The sequence below is a fragment of the Pomacea canaliculata genome, linkage group LG7, assembly GCF_003073045.1.
Source record: "Pomacea canaliculata isolate SZHN2017 linkage group LG7, ASM307304v1, whole genome shotgun sequence".
NCBI lineage: Eukaryota > Metazoa > Mollusca > Gastropoda > Architaenioglossa > Ampullariidae > Pomacea > Pomacea canaliculata.
This window is the reverse complement of record NC_037596.1, coordinates 6,043,685-6,066,685: the sequence shown is the minus strand read 5'-3', so window position 1 is coordinate 6,066,685 and position 23,001 is coordinate 6,043,685. Positions and strand designations below refer to the sequence as shown.

Sequence of the window (23,001 nt, the reverse complement as noted above, 5' to 3'; positions counted from 1 at the left end):
CTGACATTATATATACATGTGCTGACCAAACCCCTCATAGGGCATGCCTGGACCCCCAGCAGACTGCGAATACTTACAGCAGCTTTAGGAGATAGACTTCTCTTGTAACAATTATAGGCAGTCATAATCATAGATGAGGATGTATAATTGCAGTAGATAATAAGCTTATGTTTCAAAAGCATATAAAATGCTGTTATTCTGCACTTCTCCTGTGTCTGCCCAGACACTCGAGCCTCTTTATACAGGGAGAAGGCCTAGAGACTGTAAGGTACGGTGATCAAGTTGTGAGACTGAAAGAATGAGTCCTCATGGAGACTGTAAGAATCAACCACGAGGACTGTAAGGGTATGCCGTGGATACAGTAAACTAGTTGTGAGGACTGTAAGACACAGTAAGCAAGTTGTGGAGTCTGTAAAATACAGTGAAAATTGTGGAGACTGTAAGCGGGATTTAGTGGGAAATCTCCAAGTGTCATCAGTAGTCTCGGCAGCAGTCTCGGTAGTCCACCTACCTTTCATCCGTCAGCTCTCTTCTTTTTTATTACCCACCTCGTGAGCCTAAATATTATCTTCTACTCAGTAGAAAGTCTCCAACTAAATTTCTCTAAGATTAAAGAGACAGTGGCTTACTCATGGGGGTGGGGATGAGGGAAGCTCTGTCGAACTCTTATGATAAACGGCAGGACCATATAGCAGGTTGACCATTTCAAGTTCTTGCAAAACATCATCTCGAACAATCTCGGCTCGAACAAAACTACGGTGTCGGTTGTGAAGAGAGGACCAAGGGCCAAGTAGTAGTTCTACTTTCTAAAGTAAAAGTTCGGCTGCAAAAGTTCGGCCTCAGGAGAGACTTTGTGGTTCAGTTTTACCAGGCGGTGATCGAGAGTATACTGACATTTTCAATCATCGGCGGGTACGGCAGCACCACGCAGAACTGAAAGTCCGAGTCGACCGGGCGGCGCGTGCGGCGAGAAGAATTATTGGCGGTGACCTGCCCCGTGCAGCCGTGACCTCTGCCCTCCGCAGTTTGTGCAGGACGCGTGAGATCGTGGCCGACAACTTCTACACACCCAATGCTTTATTTCGCCGCCTGTGTTCTGGGGTTAGGTACAGACAAGTCCAGGCTAGAACATTCCGTCTGAGAAACACTTTCTACACTTAGTCACGAGTCTTTCTGCTGTTGAACGAGTTGGACCTGAGTGTGGAGTGCTTCTGTATGCAAGTGTTTGCGTGAGTGGGCGTGCGTGCATGCGAGTGTTTAAATATGTTTATACCTGGAGTTTAGTGGTGAGCTGAGATGTTGGTTGTGTATAGTGTATGTTTGTAGAACTGAAATGTGGGTGGTTTATAGTGTACATGAGTCTATGTTTGATTGTGTGTCTAAGTGTGTGGGCGGCAAGGATTTTTTTTTTTTTGTGCAAGTGTGTGTGTGTGTTAGTAGTAGTAGTGCACGTCGTTGCGACTGCAAGTGTATGATTGGTGATTGTCGAGAAAGTGGTAGACTTAATTAAGACATGTATAATGTCACACATCAAATTCTCATCTCTGAATCCTCAAAATCACTTCTTAAGAAATGTCGGAAGACAGGAGAAATGAAGCTAGCGGAAAACAGACAGCAATGAACGCTTTCTTTTTCCAACAGCTTTAGATTCGGAGACGAAAGGCTAGCCGAGTGATGTCATTAAAACCGCCTCAGCTGACCAGACACAATGGAGTAGACTTGGATTTCTCTGTCCAAGGGAGGGCACTTGGCCACATCGCGTGGGAAGAGAAGCTCACTCCAATCGCCAGCTGTCATTTCCGGCTCTCTCGTTAGCCGCTCGTGCCAGCAGGCGAATGACCAATGGCACGCTGGAATGGCCGCTTGGAGCCAATGAAGGGCAGCGTGGTTGAGGTAGAGAGTGGAAATTTATTTGATGAAGAAACGTCTGCGGCTGGGGCAGGATGCTCGATGTGAATGCGAGAACGTAGTTTTGTCGCTAGCTACGTGGTGCTTGAGAGATGAGTAGTCTTTCCACTACGTGATGATTAAAAGATACGAAGTCTCTCGGCCTCATTTGAGGTTGACCCTGTTTTTGATACCTTAGTGCAAATAGTTCATCTAATTTGGCAAGAATTTCCTGTTCTGAGGTCCACCAAGGTTCACAGGCGTTGAATGAAAAGTCGTGTGCTTGACACAGTTTCCAAATCACCTGCGAGGCCAAAACACAGTGCCCGCCAGGTTCTGCAGGCATTTGCATGACACTGTGAACACCTTTGAACTCGACAACAGCAGAGTTAAACACGTTCTCTTTCCTTTAGCGAAATATGGAATTGTATATTTGTAAATTCACAAAGAGGTACGTGTGTATCTACTGTAATTTATAAACTGACAGAGCTATAAATAAATCTCCACAACTATTTCCTGCTTCTTTGTAGTGGACTTTAGATTGGACTTTTTTCTCTTCCTCCTAGAAAGATCTTTATCTGTTACACTTAAAAAAAAGGAATAGGAGAGTGGAGTCGTAAAATATATTTGTTTAAGATAAATATGCAGCTCTAAACCCTAACATTATGTCTGATCCAGACTGTGACCTTTGCCGACCCATTAACTGCAGCAGAAGGCCATGCGTGGGAAAACAATAGCAGCGTTTGCTGTTCCTCCTCCACAGCTTGCAGTCAAGTCAACCGTGCATTTCCCAAATCGCTGGCCGCCCACAGGAGGGGGAGGTTGTCAGTGGAGGGAGGGGATTCGCTGCACACTGACGGACAAAGATCAGCAGCTGTGCACGGTCAGTCACGCGGCAGGAGACCGCGACAGTCTGTTGCCTCTGCTGAGTGGGTCAGGACGCGGTCACGTGGTGAGGCTGCCGTGCATTGCAGGTGAACGTGCGCATCACGTGACAGTGGGGACGAGCGTTATGACGAGCATGTTCATCCTGTAGTAGTATTCATTGCTGTCTGTGCAGTCTTATAGTACAGACAATGCGCATCTCGGGTCTGCACATCTTACAGTGCAAACACATGCCACACAACTCTGACTACAGACAACAGGGGTTATCGGTCCTGCCCAGTCTTATAGCACAAACGAGTAGCATCGTGGGCAGACAAGTATGTCATTTCCCCCATCTTTATTAATCTATCAATTTGGGCAAGCTTTGCTTCAACTTTTAAAGCACGTTGAAATTGTTCTCTGATTCGTTTCTATTGTCTTCATCGGTTACTTTAACATAATTATTCAGACATTACACACAAATACAACTTGTAACTGCAGGCGGACAGACAGGCAGCAAGAGCAACAGTAATTGAACTGTTTTGCCAGTAATTGTAAGCAGTAAAGAGACTGTAATCTCAGTAACTGTAAGCTGTACTCGGACCGTAACTTCAGAAACTATAAATTTTAATCTGTCTGTCATTTTGTAACTAGACTTATCGGAGTATGATGTGGGTACAACAAAACTGCTAGTAAGCGCACAGACTGTCTCGGATATCGATGCTCTAACCAGCCATTTAGTTCCTAAGAGGAGATAACTGTAGACCGAAATCGGATTTTGTCATTCTTTCCAAATGCTTTCATCAATTTTTGTTTTCGTATAATTTGTTCCTGTATAACATTTACCCGACTAAGAAAGTGGATCCCCGTGTAATTAGTTCCTGCTAACAGCTCTTTTGATTGTCTCTTCGCCCATCCTCCTTTCTTCCAGTCTGCTTCCTTGGCTGCAAGACGATTCTAACCTTTTGACTGTCTTGCCTAGCCAGCCAGATTTTAGCAAGTTTTTGTCTGATCTTTTGCTCTTTCTCTCTTCCATCCATTCCTTATGTAGCTGTAGTTCGAGATCATAAACAGACTGGATTGTGAAAACATTGATATCTTGCTGAAAAACAATTCTGATTTTTTTCTCCATTAAGCAAACTGAAGCATTTTGATTTCCACTGACAATTTTATTTATTTTTAATATTGAACAAAGGCAAATAAGCTAACCATACTTTTCTATACAAATGTAGATGTGGATGTACATACTGGTGAGTACACTTTTACTCTCACACACGCATACACATCTCACGCATGACTGTAGACAAGTGCATTTTGTACAATCTTTCATACCAGCTGTTGGAAAACATTATCAACTTACAAATAACTATTTATAAACTTAATAAATATAAAAATAAACATTGAATCTTAAACTTATAAACTTGTATAACCTTATATTTATATCATCATCATCAGTGATGAATGTTTCCTATGTGTGAACGTCTGTAGGTACGTCCCTATCTCTCTTTCTTCTTGAAAACTATTTTCAGCATCTAGAGCCTTTCGGCCGATAGCCACTCCCTTTTGTTTATTACAATACTGCTGCAAGTATATTATGTTGCTTGATGTTTATCAACAATACGACTGTGTTATATATACAGCTTTAAGTTTATTACCAAAATTGCTGTAAGAATGCTCTACTATTTCAAGTTTGGACGCGCGCACACACTGTTTTCCACAATCACACGGTTTCTGTTTGTTTGTTTATTTTTTTTTGAGGCTTGGAGTTCTCTGTGACTGCTGACGTCCTTTTTAACTGCGCCTTACACGTGCGGGCCGCTCGGTCTAAAAGAGAAAATAATGGCGGCAAAGAACATGCATAACCCATGCCTGAATCGATGAGTCTCTCGGGCAACCTTCTGACTAAACTTTTTACGACCCTGGCTGTTGGTTTTAAAGTGGCTTACAAAACAGGCTGTGGCTGTGACTTGTTCTTTGTATGGCAGCAATTTCATATCGCTCCCATTATCGACCTCAGTGGCTACTTCTCTCTAGGTCCAGTCTTACTATTTATGTACTTACGCACATACGTATGCATGTGTATGTAGGTACATCAATTCATCCATACATAACACGTGCGGATATTCTTGCAAAAAAAAAAATTAAATAAATAAAAATAAAAAAAAAAAAACCGAATTTAATCTGTCTTCTCTGGCAAGTGAAAATGGAGATTTTGGTTTGCATTGTCTTGCAAGTAGAAAATGCTTCAAACAACACGCGGGTAAATATCACTTTAGCTTCAGAGGGCCTTAATAATAAGCAACTGTGTAACAAACACTACAAAGAGAAGCAACTATGTACATGTAGGGAACAAGGGGCGTTCATACATGTGACAAAGTGACAAACACATAAAAAACTGAAACGGTAGGGCTTTTAGCAGCACTTCCAGGCTCCATAACAGTTGTTGTAGAGAGGCATGGTGCCCATGAAATAAGGTTGCCGGCTCTTGTTAATCAGCCATCTTCACAAAAATGGACGACTTCCCTTACTTTTCGTTTTTGGGTCCATTTGCACGAGAGCCATTGGATGCATTACTGATAGTAACACTCTGTTGCTATAAGGCATGGTGAGCTCACTGGTGACCGCATTGACACTCTCCTTCTCACTCCTTCACACAAGCTGTCATGGCACCCGAGACTGTGTTTGTGCGTGTACAATACAATACATCTTTGTCAATCATTTTCAGGAAATTGTTTGTTGTTTGTTGTACTTCAGCTCGTGATTTAGTGTCTCTGAGTCATTCTGCCTCCTCCCAATCCCCTCCTGCTTTCTTAATGTTTTTGTTCAGCTTGTCCCTGTCCTGTTTGGCTACTCTTCTTACAATCTTGCCTTTAGTATGTCATCAAAATCAGCCCTGTCTTTCCTGAAACCTACAATCATTTCTTTTGTTTTCTAAGCGTTTAACTCTAAATAACTGTCATCAAACCATGTCACATGTTCAATTTCCTGTCCGTCATCATCGTGGGAAATCAGTCCTGTAAGGCCGGAGTAGTTTGCAAATGAACCTATAGGGCAGTTTTCGTTCCTGTGTCTACACTCCCTCGTGTAGAGGGAAAACTAAGAAGGAGAGAGCACAGTACCTCGGGGAGCACCAGCATTAGTGAACAGAATATCAGAAATGAGACCACTAGAAATGTTGTTGGTCAAGAGAAGTTCTGGGTCAACATTCCTTCTCGATGAATTAGGTTTTGAACAAGCAATGGACAACGCGTTGTATTAATATTAATAATAAAAATAAAAATAATAAGAAAAAAAATACTTATACTAATACAACATTTGTAAAGCGCATACTGACACTAGAAGTTTCCAGCGTAAAGGGAGAGAACTGTTTGAGAGAGACAAGTTAAAAATAATCTATAGAATTTTGGCAAGTTGGTCAGCACAGCTCCCTAGGATAGTAGGTTACTTCGTCAGGATCGGCTGCCTTTTAAGTGTACGCTTGTGTGTAATTATGTTTGTGTTTGTGTGTATGCATGTTTTCCTGTGTTTGTTAGGGAGGGAGAATGAACTTGCTTGAACTGCACAGAATAATTGAAATTAATAACAATACATCATATTAATTGCTAAGAGAAAACACAATCAGCAATAAACTTCCGAAAGGTGTCGTTGCGGATGTTAACCCAAGAAAGGCTTTTAGATTGTCGGAAGCAAATATTTGCCCGTCACCACAACCTCCCCCGCTGGCCTGAACAGCTTTCGACGTGCAGTGAGCAGGCGAGCTACAGCCCCGGGACCACGTGACTAGCCACGATGCCAAGCGTCCAATGGGAAGGCCGCCAGGAGGTTAAACTGAGGTCAATCGCTATGCAAAGAGAAGAACTGCGTCATGTGGGACAGACCTTGCTTGTGGCCGGCACTTAAAATCCTCTTTGTCATGGAAACCATTTGTACATTGAAAATATTTCCTACTAAATTATTCAAAACTCGATCCTTTAATAAACTGATATCGTATCTGTTTAGCATAATTGTTTATATTATTTCAGCTTTAAAATTTGTCAAAATAAATAATGACACCAACATCTATTCTCAGCTTACTCCCAACAGTTCTTGGGATCCCATTAAAATGTTTAGCCTTTCATGAAGTATTTACTAGTGGAGCAGCACACACCATGTTCCTCGCTAGTCTCTGTTGTCTCTCATGTTTACATCATGCAACTAGCAATCTGCCGAGCTGTCAGGCGTCTGACTCTAAGCTACGAAACCAAGCGGAAATATCAAAAATCTTTGACAAGTCAGACTATTAATAATCTACCCTATTTACTAGTCCCTGTGGGATGTTTGCATGGCTGCAACACGTAACCGTGACTTCCGTTATGATGTCATCGCCTTTTCTTTGAACCCCAGACCTAACTTATTGGCGCGAAATATGCAAACAAGAACTGCATGCACACGAGACATGGATTCTCCCCATAAACTGTTTTCTGTTTCCTGTATGTAAATTTGGGGAAAGGGGAGAAGTACCTTATCCTGCAATTGAGATTATGTTCCCTTGTGACTGGATTGAATTACTATTATCTTGTCAGAGGTGCAGACTAGTTCGGAAGCATGTTTCATTCCACATAGTCCAGAAGTGTGGAAGGTGGAGGATTGAAGATCAGCAGGATGGATTTACCTGTGGTGGTGGTGATGGTGGTGGTGGTGTAGAAGCAGTTGTAGTAGCAGGTAGACATTCTAATGAAGAAGTGCGCAGGTTCCAGGCTAGTCAAGGAACGCGTGCGTGCGTGCGGGACCGACAGAAGCTTCCTCTCGTCTCTCGCTCTTTCTCGCTGTCCTCCTTCAGGCTGTCCTCCGCTCCTCCTCGCTGTCTCGTTTGGCTCCCCAGCGACAGAGAGCCGCGTGCGCCGAGACCCGGCTGCAGACATGGCGCGCCGCCGACTGGGCCGTCAATGGCGCTCGCCGGTCTGTTCTTGTGGCACCAGCAGCAGGGGACGTCGTCGTTTTACTCGCAGACCTGACGAGTTCTTGTTTTGCAGCAAGCGTACACACACGTGCGAGACTTGAGCTGCGTCACCTACACCGTCAGTTGAACCGTCTTCTGCTGACTTAGACCTGGGTGCTGTCAATGTTATTATTTGGTATATTACATGTCAAACCCAGGTGAGCGTTATTTTCCTCATCGAATTTCTTTCCTCTTTCCTCTCTTCCTCCTTTTCTCCTCTCTCTTTTCTTATCTGAGGCGGCAGGAAAGATGTTGTGGCGGTGTTAAAGTATTTTGTATACTGACGGCATTAGAGTTGTAGAGCTACACCAGTATATTGTTACACATGTCTTACTTTATTTGTTGTAGAGTTACATCGGTCTATTCTCACCTATCTAGTCTAGAGATGCAGCAGTATATTGTTAACGTGTCTGTTCGCTTTATGTCGTCCTTTTGTAGAAATATTTGCTGTCTTGTTTCATTGACAAGTTGTAAAATAAAAAGAATGGTCGCAAACATTAATAAAAGAATACTGTACGCAGGTTTCGCTGATCAACTACTCATCATGTCAAAGACTGTTTGAAGGATAACGCTTGGCGAGTGCAGGTGGGACAGTCTTTGGACGGACATCTCAGGTGTCGCACACAGGCGACCTGACAGACTGTGGCTGCCCATGAAAACACATGTCACGCAGGTTGTGATCAAACGGGATGTGAAGAGAACATCAGCTGCTGTTTGAAAAAAAAAGATATCGTCGCTTAATTATACCCAGAGGAAACAACGGGGAAAATGTGTATGATACCCTAGTTTGCTGCCTGCTTGCGTGGTGTGGCTGCGCAGTGTTTGTGTTGTAAACTGCAAGCTGTTGTATGAAACGTCACAAGCTACCTGCACAACTGCAGCTGCCGCTCACCATGACAGAGACTCGCATCACCTTCACGGCTGATGTCCCAAGTTTCACCCTTCACATCAGTCGCATGCGTCAAGACGGTGCCACAAGGGCCTGCCAGCGCTCTCAGTGTCGGCTGCGAGACTGGAGCGACTGACTGCTGCAACCCAAGGAGGAGGTACGTTCATTGAGTGCCTATCGATCTCCTTTCGTTTAAACCTCAAGGCCAGTGCCTTTAATGAGTGCCGCTCGCTACCATGCACTCATTTCCACCTCCTACCCCTCTGTGTCTTGTCTCCCCTCTCTCCCTCAGCCACACCTTTACAGCCCAGCGGGTGCATCTCTAGTCATGTATGCATGAGACATGTACACACTCGCAGGCATACCCGCAATGTTAGTAATCAGTTGTCAACTAAAGCTAAACGTAGAATTTTATATTTCGGTTCACTCGTCAGATAAACTAAACTTTGAATCCCCAATTTTATTCCAGTTTATATTCATTCGGTTTGACAGCACTAGCACCTTGCTGCACACACTAGACACTGACTATTCCTTCAAAGACTTAAAGGACACCGACAGCACGTAAGAATTAAAGGACAGAATATCCAGAATTTGTCAGAAACAATGTCCATGAATTCAAACTGCACCAACCACTCTAAGTGCTGGAATACATTAAAGATTGTCTGCCAGAGAAACTTTGCTCAGACTTATATGTTGGGACATTTTCGCATCAGTTGTCCATTCTACAGAAGTCTGGTGGCACAGCATGGAACGCTTGTGTCGTCTGCCAGCAGCATGGCCACAGAAGCACCTTAGCACGGGTCACCAATCATGCGGTTAAAACAGACAGTGAGCTGAATATATCTGATGCATGGCGACAATTCTTTCGTGTTTATTGTTGATTTGCACAGGAGCGGACTCAGAGCTATGTTAGTGTGTTTACTACAAATTGCATTTACGTTTGTTTTACTCCATTGCACTTTTCATTTTCTCCAGCCAACCATAAATTGGCCGATCAGGCAGTTTTCGGCTCTTTTGGACTAATAAAAAATGCATGAGGCGGGATCTTTGGTCTTCTAAAAAAGGGGATAAAGGAGAGGAGATATAAAAACAGCTGAATTGTCTCTGTAGAGTATCGCTACACTAATTAGCTAGAGAGGCTTGAAACAAACCCTGACCCGTGATGGAGACAAATTAATTTAATAGAGTCCTCAACCCTGATGTTTTTGTCAATGCACATAATACGATACACGTAACATGATACGATACATATAATGCGTTACACAAAGTAAAACACGATTTCATTAAGGCTGAAGAATGGAAGGAGAGGGAAAGAGAGAAGAGAGAATCATAGGGAGAGGGTAGAGCTAGCTTTTTGTGCAGCTTGATTTCTTAGAAAGTTTTATGGCAAAAGACCCTCTAATAAATGGGAATAATTTATCTACTGATGATTATAATGTAAATAACTATCTACTTGTAGATGTCTTTCAAACAACTACCTACTTGTAAATATTTTCCCAACGGAGAAGCTACAGAGCCACCACGTTGGGTATCTGGAGTCAGATTGAAGTTGATGTGTCTCTGGATGTCGAGGATGCACTAGAAGCTGGCAGTTTGCGGGATACAGTCCGAGATACCCGTATAACATCCAGTGTGATGGGGTGTACGCTGACATGCGCGTTGGTCGGTATCATGTGTGGGTTAGCCACGACTCATGGGACTCAGTAAGCTGCGTAAACATACACCGACTTGTCTGCTCGTGTCAAGAAAGCAGTTATACTCCCTCATCATGTCCCCGCCAGCAAATGCTTGCACACACATACACGTGTGTGTCTCCATACGAATACCTGAACATAAATATTGCCCCTGTCAATGCAGGTTTCCTCGTCAGTGTTTGACTTGCAATCATAGCATGTTGCTGCAGGGGTGTGGACTAGAAACAAAACACATTTGTAAGACTGAAGTCATCAGACACTGTGTTGAGTCTACATTTATTCGGATATGGTCACAGTTAGGCTATTGAAAGAACATTTGTCCCCAGTTCCTATTTCAATTTTATTTTCAGGGGTAAAATGTATGTTTCTTTGTGCTCTGTAAGGTATCACACCATTACCGAGTCTACAACAACTCCCTTTTTCCCGTTAATCCACTGTTTTCAAACAGCTGGGATACTTGGGGATAATAGTGATTGCACTGATAACCAAATCATGTAGTAAAAAGGATTGTATGAATGTGTCACTTAATATCTATCTGTACTAGATGCTTAAGTCAACTCTGAGCAGTGCAGGGGCACATTGGTTATCACCTGTCACTAATACCAAGAGGATTGGTTGTCCTGAGTTCAGGTCTTGTTTAGGGCACACTTTTCTTTCTCTGCATGTGGCATGTGTTTACAGGTCTGGCTCTTCACCGTAGTATCGCTTTAGTTGCTGGCTCAGAGTAAAACACCAACCATGCGCCCCTTCTCGTAAACTAACTTTCCCGTTTGTGAAGGAATGAGAGAGGAATGACTAGAGACATAAATGAAGAAAGAGAAGAGAACGAGAGAGTGCTCCAATGATCAAATGACCTGAACCTGGTAATCCTGCTGGTATGCCCAGTCGTTGACATCTGTAGAACTCTCCAATGTTTCCTGGTAGATAAAAGTGGCGATGGTTGATAACAGCATCTCACGTCAGGACCGCAGGACATCGAAGGCCGTGCAGCACCGAGCTTCTCGTTTTCGGACTGCGAACATCTTTTGATCGTGGTCTGTGACTGACACAGCTGAGGAAGCCGCCTCTCCACACTCAGCCATGCCGCCATCGATCCTCGTGTCCGCTTCAGTAACAACATAGAGTGGTGGTCTCACTGCACTCTTGGCTGCCAGTGGTGTAGCCCGTAAATTAAAAATATTATAAACAAAGGAGCACTAACATACAGAAACACAGCCCAATTTTTTTAGTTTTTAGCCCAGTCCAGCCATTGTCCAGACCCCTGGTTGCAGCGGTTCACTCCTCTCTGCATCGACAAAGGTTTGGGATTCCATCAACCGTAATCAGACCAGACACTGCAACTATTACCAGTCTTTACAGACAATGGAAGGACGGTTAAGCTAAGAATAATCTATGGAAGGCCCATGTGTGACTGTTCAATATGCTGTTGAGATATTTCCAGTGTCTAATATAAGCACAGCAATAGCACTTGACTCTGATTCCTTTGGGTGAAGCGATAATACATATAGATATATAATGATATTATGGTCGATATACAGATATGTAATGGATGTAGCTCCACATCAGGGTCGATGTCTGACGTCATTCCCAGTGTCCTCTCTGATGCAGGAAATCAAGCGAGAAATGCGGAAAAGCCAGAAAACAATGCCACCTCTCAACTTCATTTAAAGAGTTCTATTGGTACGAATAAAAATTAAACTTCAAAATGATTAGGATGGATCAAGCAGTTCACGTAAGGGTCAGGCTATCCCGGATAAAATAGAAACAAAAAATGTCCGGTGTTTGATGTAAAGCAATCGATTGAAATCAGCGGCATTGAGAAGACAGAAAACTAACGGTGGGAAAAATCTTTGAACGACAACAATCTGGTTGGATTTCAAGGATACTTGGGGAAACATCCACCCGGATTTGTATTATTGCTCCATTCATTTACATGTGCTATTCAGTAAGTAAGCTGTTCTGCTCATGAGTAATTTGAATAGGTCAAACACTACTACACAATGCCGGCCTTATTCATTCCAAATTTCAATTCCAGTCAGAAATGCGGCATCATGCTTGTATCCTTGACCATCGTTGTGAATCGTTCCTGTTAAAAACTGTTTTGAATGTGATTGTTTTGCAATTTAAGCAGAAGCTATTCAAAATGTCAGATTCTCTCATTCAAGCGAAACGTGTCATCTCCATTTCCTATTTATTTAAGCAGATATTTTGTCTCTTGTGAGCATGACTTTACAGATGTCAGCAGGCGGCACGTGCACAAATTCAACGACCGGCGCCTCAGGTAACAGCTGTACCTTGGGTGGGGTAAGTCTCCGTCTACTTTGTTGAGTACCCCACCGTTGCCTTCTCACTGGAGCCTAGGGTTCCAAGTTCTTTCTTGTGCTGCTGACCCTAACGAGTGGCGGCCGTCTCATGTTTTTCTCCTTCGGCAGGAAATTAGCGTGAAATGATGGTGCCGGCCGCCAGACCCACGTTGTAGAGATGGTTTAGCTGGACAACATTAAAGGGAGATTAGCAGACAGTAGACTTTCTAATAGTCTCGGAGCTATCTGCAGCATTGCCCGTTCTTTGAAGCTTTCATCTCAGAGCAGTCATAAAAAGCATTAAGAGCGGGAATCCTGGTCTCCCTAACATACAAGCTGATGAAAAGAATTTTGACAGAACACCGGGGTCTTTGATTCCTAGGTCACGGAATTGGTGTCGTCAGAAAAGTTTGGTTCACCATTTTTTGGGGTCAGTCAAACTCGAACGTCTTCTCTTGAAAAGTTCTTAAAATGCTGGAGAAAAAAAGTATCAGCACTCTTCATTGTGTTTTACTAGTCTCACGCTGTTTGATCATTTGAACTGTTGAGCCACTTTCAATGTTGCTATGTTCTGTAGAAACGCCTTCGTTGATGCGTAGAGGTTTCGGCGAACCCGGATCAAAATGTCATAGATGCTATTTTTCTGAAGATGTGATCCAATCGGGTTTGGTTTTTGATGAAGGTTAGCTGAACGATCGAATAGAATGTAAGAGAAGCAGAAGACTGCTGTACAAGTCAGTGTGCGTGTGCTGCTCTTAAGTACATGTGCGACTGTACATGCGTGAGTGCGTGTGTGTTTATCGAAGCTTGCTGACATACGGGCATTTGACTGACATCGTGACTCCTTGGGGAAAGGTGGAGCTTGTTTTGATATGGCAATCTATTTTCGACAACCGGAAAATGCAATGGCAAGTGGCAACTGCATAGAAATGAGAAGAGAGTCTTTGCGATAAAGAAACTCGACAGTAATGACACAATATAAGCCACCGATAAAAGTATTTTTATATCAAAATGTAAAACCCACAGTTTCAAATACATCAGAAACATTTTCCCAACTCGTAGCCCCTGTTTTAGGGTGGATGATCGTTCTGCACATTGGAGCCTTGGTAAATATGCTTAGTCAAAACTTGTTGGCCACAATATCTGAGAGTACAATAATACAATGGGAATTTTGGGCACATCGGTGGTTTCATGCTTTGCCCAGGTTAAAAATGGCCTTCATGAGGACAAATATCCTGCAGTTTCCATGGAGTCATCTCCGTTCGGAGTTATTCTCCCTTTATGACGGAAAAAGGCTTCCGCAAGAGTTGTCATTGTTATGGTCGGCCTCCTTCTTTAATGACAGTTGTGGCCCGAAGGATGGCTGCCTTGCTTCGCATCTGCATCTCCACAAAGACACGTCATTTCCTGCTCAGCTGCGAGCTTGGATGCATTCGAGCAACAGGTTTTTGGGAGACTGAATACGACTGCAGGTGACTCATGGCATCTGACTACCGCTGCTTCTACTCATTAGCATGCTACTACAACAGCCTCTACTGTTCACTGTCACTACCACTGCCTTTTACTGTTTACTGTCATGTTTAACACAGAGTTTCTCGCTGAGGAAATATCATGAATACATGCGTATTTGGGGATGGCTAAATTCTCTTGCATCCTGTACCCTACAGGTAGAGACGTGTCGTTATCTGACTGCCACCTGAATGTAATGTCAGGACTTGACATTCACCTGGCTAGTCATTATCACCAGGTGGTGTCAATGATTCTGAGCTTATGCATTAGGGAGGTTCACTGCAACATTTTGTATGGTTCAACCATGTTTGGACTGAGCTGCCAGATGACCTTTAGCAAAAACATATTGTTGAATATAATTTTTTAGTGTTTATTTTCCTCGTGCATTTTTCTGTAATCGATCGAAGAAACTGCAAATCTACTGGTAATAAATAGACGTAATGAGAATTGCATTAAAAGCCTAGTTAGTGTCTATCAGCCACATGGACCTAGCTAGTTTCTGCCTAGCCTTGTGACGAGTCCCTTTAACGCCTTGACATTCACCCTGGACATTATGTTGATAACTAACGGCTATTTTCTCTTACTACTAAAAGTGTATTAATGGATAAATGTCAGACATATTTGAAATATTTACATAGATCACTAGCAAGAAGCAATGATAACATAGATTTGTCATAACACCTCTATTATTATTATTATTATTATTATTATTATTATTATTATTATTATTATTATTATTATTATTATTATTATTATTATTATTATTATTATTAACATTTGCAAAATGTGCAAAAATATGGCTTTATTAACGTGAATGCGTTGGGGTAGGAAGTTAGACATCACGACAGACCATCCATCAGTCTTTCCGTTCGTTAATCGTTCCATCATACTACTCATCGTCACCAGCACACCTATATGACCAAGCTGGTTCTCAAAATACACGCACGGACTGACATTAACATCACTGCAACGGTTGCATTACGTCACACTATACAAGTAAATAAACTCTGAACTTTAAGTCGCGCTATTCTTGGCACTGATATAAAAGTTAGTCAGATGCGGTTAAAATATCCATGTTTTCTTCCTTTTCTTGTTTTGCTGTTTTTTTTTTTTCCAAACTAATCTCTCACGGAGGAGGAAAAGCGTAAGGGCAATGGTTCAGCATTCACTTAAGATGAGCTCTCGAAATGAACAGTCACCGCTGCGGAAAACTGTTGGGTTTTCTTAACATTACGGTGCGTGACATTAAACGACGCAAACATCGTGACCTTTATGTCGGGTCACGTTATGACAGAGCCAGCTGTTGACTTCTCCAACTCAGCAGATAGTACAGTAATTGGAAGAAAAGTTGAGCTGCTTACTCCAAACTCATCTGGAGGGTGGAAAGTAAGAACTGATTACGTCAGTAAGGCAGAGCACAGCACTCGCGCATAAAGCCTCGGATAATCTAAAACCTTTTCTCTCTTTCTCTCTCTTTCACTGCTTTTCTTTCGCCGAAATTTAAGGCTGTCTAAATGGATAAAACATTGCTGGCTACGAAACGAGATCTGTTGCTAGCATGGTGCTGAGCCAGGCACCATAGCAACGCCTAAAATGTCTGAACGATGGCCAACGCGTGAACGCTGCCAAATTGAAGTCCGCCAGAGGTAGGAGCAGAGACCATCTATGGATATTGCCTTTTCCTTATAAAGCTTGCCTGTCATTGGTCTCTTATCACCACGTGATTATTCTCGCTGCGTTTAGTCTTATGCATGGTTAGCTCCAGCTCGCCTATAGTTAAGGATAGATGCAACTCCTACTCCTATACAGAGCTGTCTTCACAGACAGGAGGAGACAGGAAAGGACCAAAGGAAAAAAAATGTTCTGGTGATAAGACAGAAAAATATATTAGCCAATGAACAAACTTTATTCATTTATTTGACAAAAAGTTTTCCGTTATGTTGAGGTTTTTCTACAATGCAGAGATAAATAATCAGTCACAAGCAGGAGAGCATCCTAGTCATAAACAAAGGAGAGAGAAAACTTTCATGCACACTCCAGCGTGTTTGATGTACAAACAATATGTTTGAAATGTCTTTATGTTTACACGGCGTATGAACGGAATGTTTACCTGTCTGATACAGGCACACAATTTATACATGTTCATGCGCTAATACATGAAATTACTCATGTTTGTGTTCACACACTCATTAACATGTCTACTTGTTTACGCCTACACACACTTTCTCTCTCTCTCTCATGGAATGAATAGGTGTTTATAAACACGCTGAAGTACATCTTTACTCTCACACGTGCAAAAGCTTTGACTATGGAGAAAACACGTTTGAAAAAGATAGATTCTGACTAAATTGATCAGCTTTATTTAAGGAAGGCTGTGGAAGTGGAAACTGGAGAAAATATTATTCGCTCGCTCCAAATGAGCCATACGCAAGGTTCAGGATGCTTTATAAAAGTTGAGCTCTGCACTTCGTGTGCTAACTATGCCATCCACACATGGTTCCTTATCTAGCGGTGTGATCAGCAATAACAAAGAAATAAATAAATAAATAAATAAATAAATAAATAAATAAATAAAGCAATCGTTTTGGTAAAACCTACTTAAAACTCTGCATATTTGGAAAGCTTTTCAGCCAACAAGACAAAAGCTGCAACAAAATCCTACCGTTTATTTGTCAACGGATCGAAGATTACTTCCTGTTGAAAACCGCTGCGCGCGCAGTTGTTTGCAATCAGATTGTTGGATTACGTTGCTCCATCGATACTGACAGTAATCTGTTGTCTCATTTTCACAAACATCAGTAATGATATATTTATAGAAACTTTGTATATCCCTTCCGATGTGTCGTGTTGTTTTCTTGCCAGAACAAATGCTTTTGCTAGGATCGCTCATGCAAGTAGCTGGTTACTTGTTTGTTTCTACCTCATTTGATGTTCCTTTTGCTAAATCTTAAAAGGGATATTATGTTCTTTTTTGTCCATTTTTCGTGTCCCTTATGTTTTCGTCCTCTTGATGTTGGTCATTTCCACGATAGTCGACTATAGAGCCCACGAGTACGGCGACGGTGGAAGTATTGCCTGGGACTATTCAAACTATGTACATCGCTACTTTCCCAACTTCTCAAAATTTCAGAAGCCTTCTCGCCCCTCGTCAGCAGCAGTGTAGCTCTCATGGCTCGGAGTGAGACCAAAATGAAGCATAGAGTCCCGGCCCCCAGGTCCTCCCTGGCAGCAATTTAGAAGCTATCGACCTTCCCAATGATCGATCCGCAGGGCAACCCTAGCCAACTCAGACACTATTGTTTCGCCGGCTTGCCGCCCTTGAGTTCACTGTAAGATTGAATTCATTACAGGCGAGAGTGAGCCACTTGCGTCTGTCGCGTGTTCATCGAGTTATCACCCTTCCGCTAGCCTTTTCTCTGCTGAAGGCAAGGAAACTGTGCCCGGACGTAAACACATCTACTGTCAGTTTTGATTTGCACTTTGAAGCCGTGCTTACAAGCCTAGTGGTTGACAACGCCATCTTCAGCCAAGACACATTACTCTGGTCTTTTTTCTAGTTACATCACACAGTATCAAACTCCGGAAACATTTTCAGATGAGGTTTTTAAGATAAAAGCCTGCTTCTTTTGCTTCGTATCTTCAAAGAATACGTTTGCGACTATATTTTTGTTTATTTTTCTTTTGTTTTTGTTTTTTGGTCTCTGGTAAGCAGCAAGACTACTTCCTCCAGCTTTCAAAGGTAACGAAATGCAGATGTTATTGATTGGGTTTCTGTGTTTTCTGTGTCCACTGCTTGCCCCCTGGTGTGCGAGCTTCATATGCAGCATAACACGGTCAAGAGCCTGGATAATTATGGACAGAAAATGTCAGACTTCCGAAAAGCAAAGTTCTGAGCTGTTCACAGACCTTCTCCATGGTCATCTTGAGCAGTGTGTCTTGTATCCACGATACCGCCGCAACTCTGCCATCTCTTTACTGGCAGTAGCTTTGGTGCAGTTCTGTCACCGGCTGTCTCCGCTCTCTGTCACCGTCTTTCCAAGTAAACACACGTATTTGAAAACTTTGTATGTAACAGTAAATGCTAACACGATTTAATAAGACAGAATCAAGCCTGTTGAAACCTTTTACACTTCCAATGTCTGTTGTGCATTACAGCCATGTGTAATACAGTGATCTGTAAAGGAAACATTTTTCAAGATAACTTATTTGTTGTTTTTTTCAAAAAGCAAACAAATAAGAAACACAGACCAAATGTACTTCCGCGCAAATGTATATATTGACATTAATATACGAAGACATGATCCATTCACGTGTCCTTTTTCCGCTCATTGGCAACGGACAACTGCCAAACAGTCATCACTAGTGGAGACCAGCGGGCTGCAGACTCGTGCTGCTAGCATCTTCACTGACTGGACACTGCAATGTTTCACAGCCACCAGTAGTGGTCAGCAGGCACTCTCCACTTGTCTGCCTGCCAGCGATTGTATAGCTCCAGTCACAAGCCATCCCTGGTAGTACTCTGACAAGTGTCACTGGAATCCACTGGCCTGGATAGCTTCCCAGAAAACTTTTATCTGGAGGCAACTTATTCATCGATAGGAAGTCGGTTAATGTTAATGAACCTAATAATGTAACCTAATTAACAAGGAAATTACTCTTTGACCACAATCAAAACTTTTTATGCGTTTGTTTGTTTGTGTGTGTATATGTATATGTATGTGTGTATGTGATCATCTACGCACTGTTTAGTGACGAAGATGTTCAACACGAGAACGAAGAACACTCTCCAAACGTGTTTTAGGAAGTGAGGTTTCTTAATAGCCTGGCAGTACTTTTCCATATCACTTGTAGTTATTCTAAGAGATTTTGAACTCCTAAACGCTTGGTGTGAATATTCTGTTACGCAAAGATGGCGCTTCCTTGTCCTTAATGTGGCAACAGCTGCAGGTCTCTGTCATTCACTTGTACATACCATCTTCTGTTGCGCAATTCCTTTTAAGTCGAAGTATTTTTTTTCAAAACAGAAATCTCAATTAAAACAGGAGTAATTATTTATTATTATTTTGCTGTAGAAGGAACGTGGTGATTAATTGAAATGAGTCCAAGGACAAGCAGTTGGCATAAAATAATGGTTTGTTTGAGAGGATGCTACCTGCCCGTGGCCTAGCTACAGTCGGGAGGCAGGGAGGCTGAGGATAGCTACAGGCGAAGGCCGAAGCCACACTTGAGCAAAACCGTCTCTATTTCAAGTGGCGGGTATTGAATGATTTGCTTGAAAAACTGTCTGAAAGAAAAGCACGTATGCACCATTGATCGCCCGCCTTGCACCTGGTCTAGACACCGCCACCAAGTGCGATCGGAAGCCAGCGAACACGACACCAGCGGCGCATGGTGGTGTAATGACAGACAAACCTTCATGGACCCGTACACTCACAACCTAATGCATGTTTACATCCAGGTTTTTTTCAAAAGTTTCAAAAATAATCTCTTCCAGTTTAGGCGAGCTTCATGCATTCTTCTTGTATTATTGGTGTGAGGGTTGTTCCTACGTTTTGCTGAGAAAAAAGTGCCCGGAACCATTTCAGAAAAAAGTCTTGATGTCACTGACGGCGAGCTGAACTTGAGCCTGCAAGAAGAGAGGTTTCAGGTGACTGAATACAAAGTTCTCCAATATTCTTTTCTATTATGATTGCCATCCCTCGCTGTTATAATCCCCCTCCATTTCAGGTGCTAATGTCCCTACCTCTGATTTATCTTCCTCAGCACAGCAAGAAAACATCAAGCGGTTGTGGTGTAGGACTTGAAGCATACGGAGATGAGTTGTTTTCACGCAGTTTGTTGTGTACTTTCCTTCTACTATGGTCTCTTATTTTCCTCTATACCTGTTTCTGATATTTGTCTAGAAAGAAACCTTATATGGTTTCAGTTGACATTCCTTGCATAGGTCTTCTTTTCCATATGCTGCTGGTCTGTAAGGAAGCTTCAGATCCCAGCAGTCAGAAGAAAAAACTTGTTAATGTTAATCACTTCAGTGACACAAATTTTTCTCAGAGGGAAAAATATTTATTGTGAAGTCCGGAGGATTTTATGAGTGAGTGGCCGGAATTCTGGTGTCGACATTTTAACTCTCAAACATCTCTATGCAAAGTTTATCCGCGTGTGTTTGTGTGAATACAAACAGTTGCACAAAAAGACTCATTTCAATTTTTGGGCGTCACATGCTTTCGACAGTTTGAGGGTGACTAGCTGCATCCTCGGTCTTTTTCATAGCTGGGGCTCTCCCTGTAACTATATTTTTGTTAATAATGTTGCTGAGGTAAACCTTTGTTTGCGATTTAATTCTAGACAGATAGTGAATGAGAAGTTCTTTTCAAATGTTTGGCTAAACAAGCAGTTTGGTTTGTTCTACTTATACCTGTAATTGCTGACAGTACTGAAAACTAATGGTTCACATTTCATCAAAGAGAAAACGAAACGATAACATTCAAACGTTGCTCTCTCTCTCACCACACCAGCATCCCGTTGCCTTGTGCATGGAGATGCACATCACAGGGGAGTAGGAATATGTGTTTTACTCCCAGCCAGCAAAGAAGTCCGGCCTGTAAACAGGTGCCACATGCTGAGGACAAACAGAGTGCAAAGAAAACCTCTGAACCCACAACAGCCAATAAAAACTGTTCTTGCAAAACGGACTACCACTGAACCGTACATACATCAGATAAATGTCAGGGTGGGAAGTCCAAAAACCAAATATAGAGACACCGTCCATGCTGGCTGGCCGTATGGGCGGTATGTGTACTACTCAAAGAACCGTGATCACATGGGCACTGTCAAATATTCCAACTTTATTTTAAAATGTATAACAACACAACAATGAGTAACAATATCAAACAGCTACACTCATCGGAGGACACAGCACATGAAAATATGCATGTTTCTTTGTGTATGTGTATGAGAGAGAGAGAGAGGGGAGAGCAGTAGTTGAAGCCTTATTTAGTTAGCTGACATTTAACCTGTACTCTTTCATGCTTTCTTTCTTTCTTTCCATCTGATTTTCAATACGCGTGTTTTAAAGACAGGTTCGTAGACTGACTCTGCCACAGACCCTCCCCAGTGCCACTCATCATAACATACTCAACAGCGGAAGCATTTCATTCACTGTCTCTACCATCAATATGGCTTCCTCAGCCTCCATTCCCTTCCCACAAAAAGCTCTGTCACATCGCAAGAGGTTTGAGTGTCACACGGTTTTGCTCCTGAACCTCCGACATGGCAACGCTTAAGACCGCAGACCTTTCTTCGATCCCATGAGAAAAGTCATTTCCTGTAGCTGACGTTTTGCACGGAGGGTTCGATCAGGCCTAGCGACGCCACAGCTACCACAGCTACCACAGCTACCACAGCTACCACAGCTACCACAGCTACGCTCGCTGCTTGTCGCCTACGTTCTGCCATGCTCAGCTTCTTCCACAATGAAAGCTCTCTCATTAAAATTATGAGTGCAGTGAATTTCTTATGGCCTTGAGTGGAAGGTCGGGTTCTATCTTTGCAAATGTCACAGTTTGAATCGACTCAATCTCTCAGTCAGGAGATAATTGTGTGTCGGTTATGCAACACGTTGGTTAAGCTGGAGCTGGAGCAAAGATCTCATTACTAACTTTAAGGTAACTCTCGCTGTTAGAAAAATATGACAAAAATTCTAAAACCACGTTAGTGAAGATATACTTTCTTCTGCAAAATGAAGAGAATAATTAATCCCTTGTGAGCAAATGTGAGCAAATCTGAATGGGATGAGAATTAAATAGGAGGTAGATGGTGAAGTACAATATGTGTGTCAGGGTAAGATAAAAGATAAGTACTCTGTGTGTGTGTGTGAGAGAGAGAAAGAAATATAACTACAGTGTAAGTGTGAGAAGAAGAGAGAGCTGAGAGGACACGTTATTAATGGCGGCTAAATACGTAAAATCAGGAAAACACTTCTTGAATTTATCAAAATTCTTTGAGTGTAAACCTATATTTTTACGTTTTGCCTACCATGTATGCCGGTAAGCTTGGGATCGACATTGCAGCTATGGTTTTCTTTCCGTTTAGAAAAAAAATCCCTCAATCCCGCCTTTCTGCCTCCAGCGAGCCTCGTAAAGAAGAGCGCACCTCCATTCATAACGGTGCGCTGACGTCAGTGTAAAAAAAGTCCAAACCTCTTGGCTTGCAGAATGTCTTCTTGCATGTCTTTTTTTTTTCTCTTGAAATGTTATGGGGTTGTTTGTGTATCTCCTCGTCGTCCTCGTCTTTTTTTTTAAATTTCTCTTTTATTGCCAGTACCTTCTCTGTGCCCACGTTCAAAGTTCTATGTCGATTTTCACAGATTTTCGTGGTTTGTCGTTCTCGTCGACTTTGTCAGCAATATCTTCTCTTCAACTGTTTCATTTCCATCGTTTCCAATTTGCCTGACCACATTCTTCATAGAAAATAATAGTAATTTTACATTTGTAACTCCTAAATAGATTACGATGACTACCATGTGTTGACACATCCTTTAAACACACTGTACTCAGGCAATCTTAATGTTGTAATATGAGACATTTAATTTGCTTTTCAGAATTTAATGAATGCAATGCATTCTATGTTATTTAAATAGCTGTGTGTACAGCTCTTATTGTCTTTCGATTTACAAACTGCATGAGCTTCCTGCCAGGGGAAGGACCTGGCATTGCAACTATTGGATATTATCATCATTAGGTCTCAGATTTTTGTCGATTTGTTGTTATTAGAGCAGTTCTGCCTGAGCTTGATAGGAAACATGCATTGTTTCTGGCAGTCTTTGCCATCGTGTTTCCAAAGTGTTCAAAGGTAATTTTTTTATTTTCTTGTGATAGA

At 42.2% G+C, this 23,001-nt stretch overlaps 1 protein-coding gene across 4 annotated transcripts in view; it reads left to right on the top strand.

Annotated features, from left to right (window-relative positions):
* Positions 1-23,001, top strand: part of LOC112567669 (dopamine D2-like receptor) — a 246,808-nt gene that overhangs the window by 120,792 nt on the left and 103,015 nt on the right. For 2 of the 4 annotated variants that reach the window (XM_025244394.1, XM_025244391.1), the window contains exons 1-2: positions 6,231-7,887; positions 8,251-8,775. The exons of the other annotated variants lie outside the window; for them this stretch is intronic. The gene's annotated coding sequence lies outside the window, so the exon portion shown is untranslated. Of the gene's footprint in view, positions 1-6,230; positions 7,888-8,250; positions 8,776-23,001 lie in introns of those variants that run through there. 4 annotated transcript variants of the gene reach the window in all.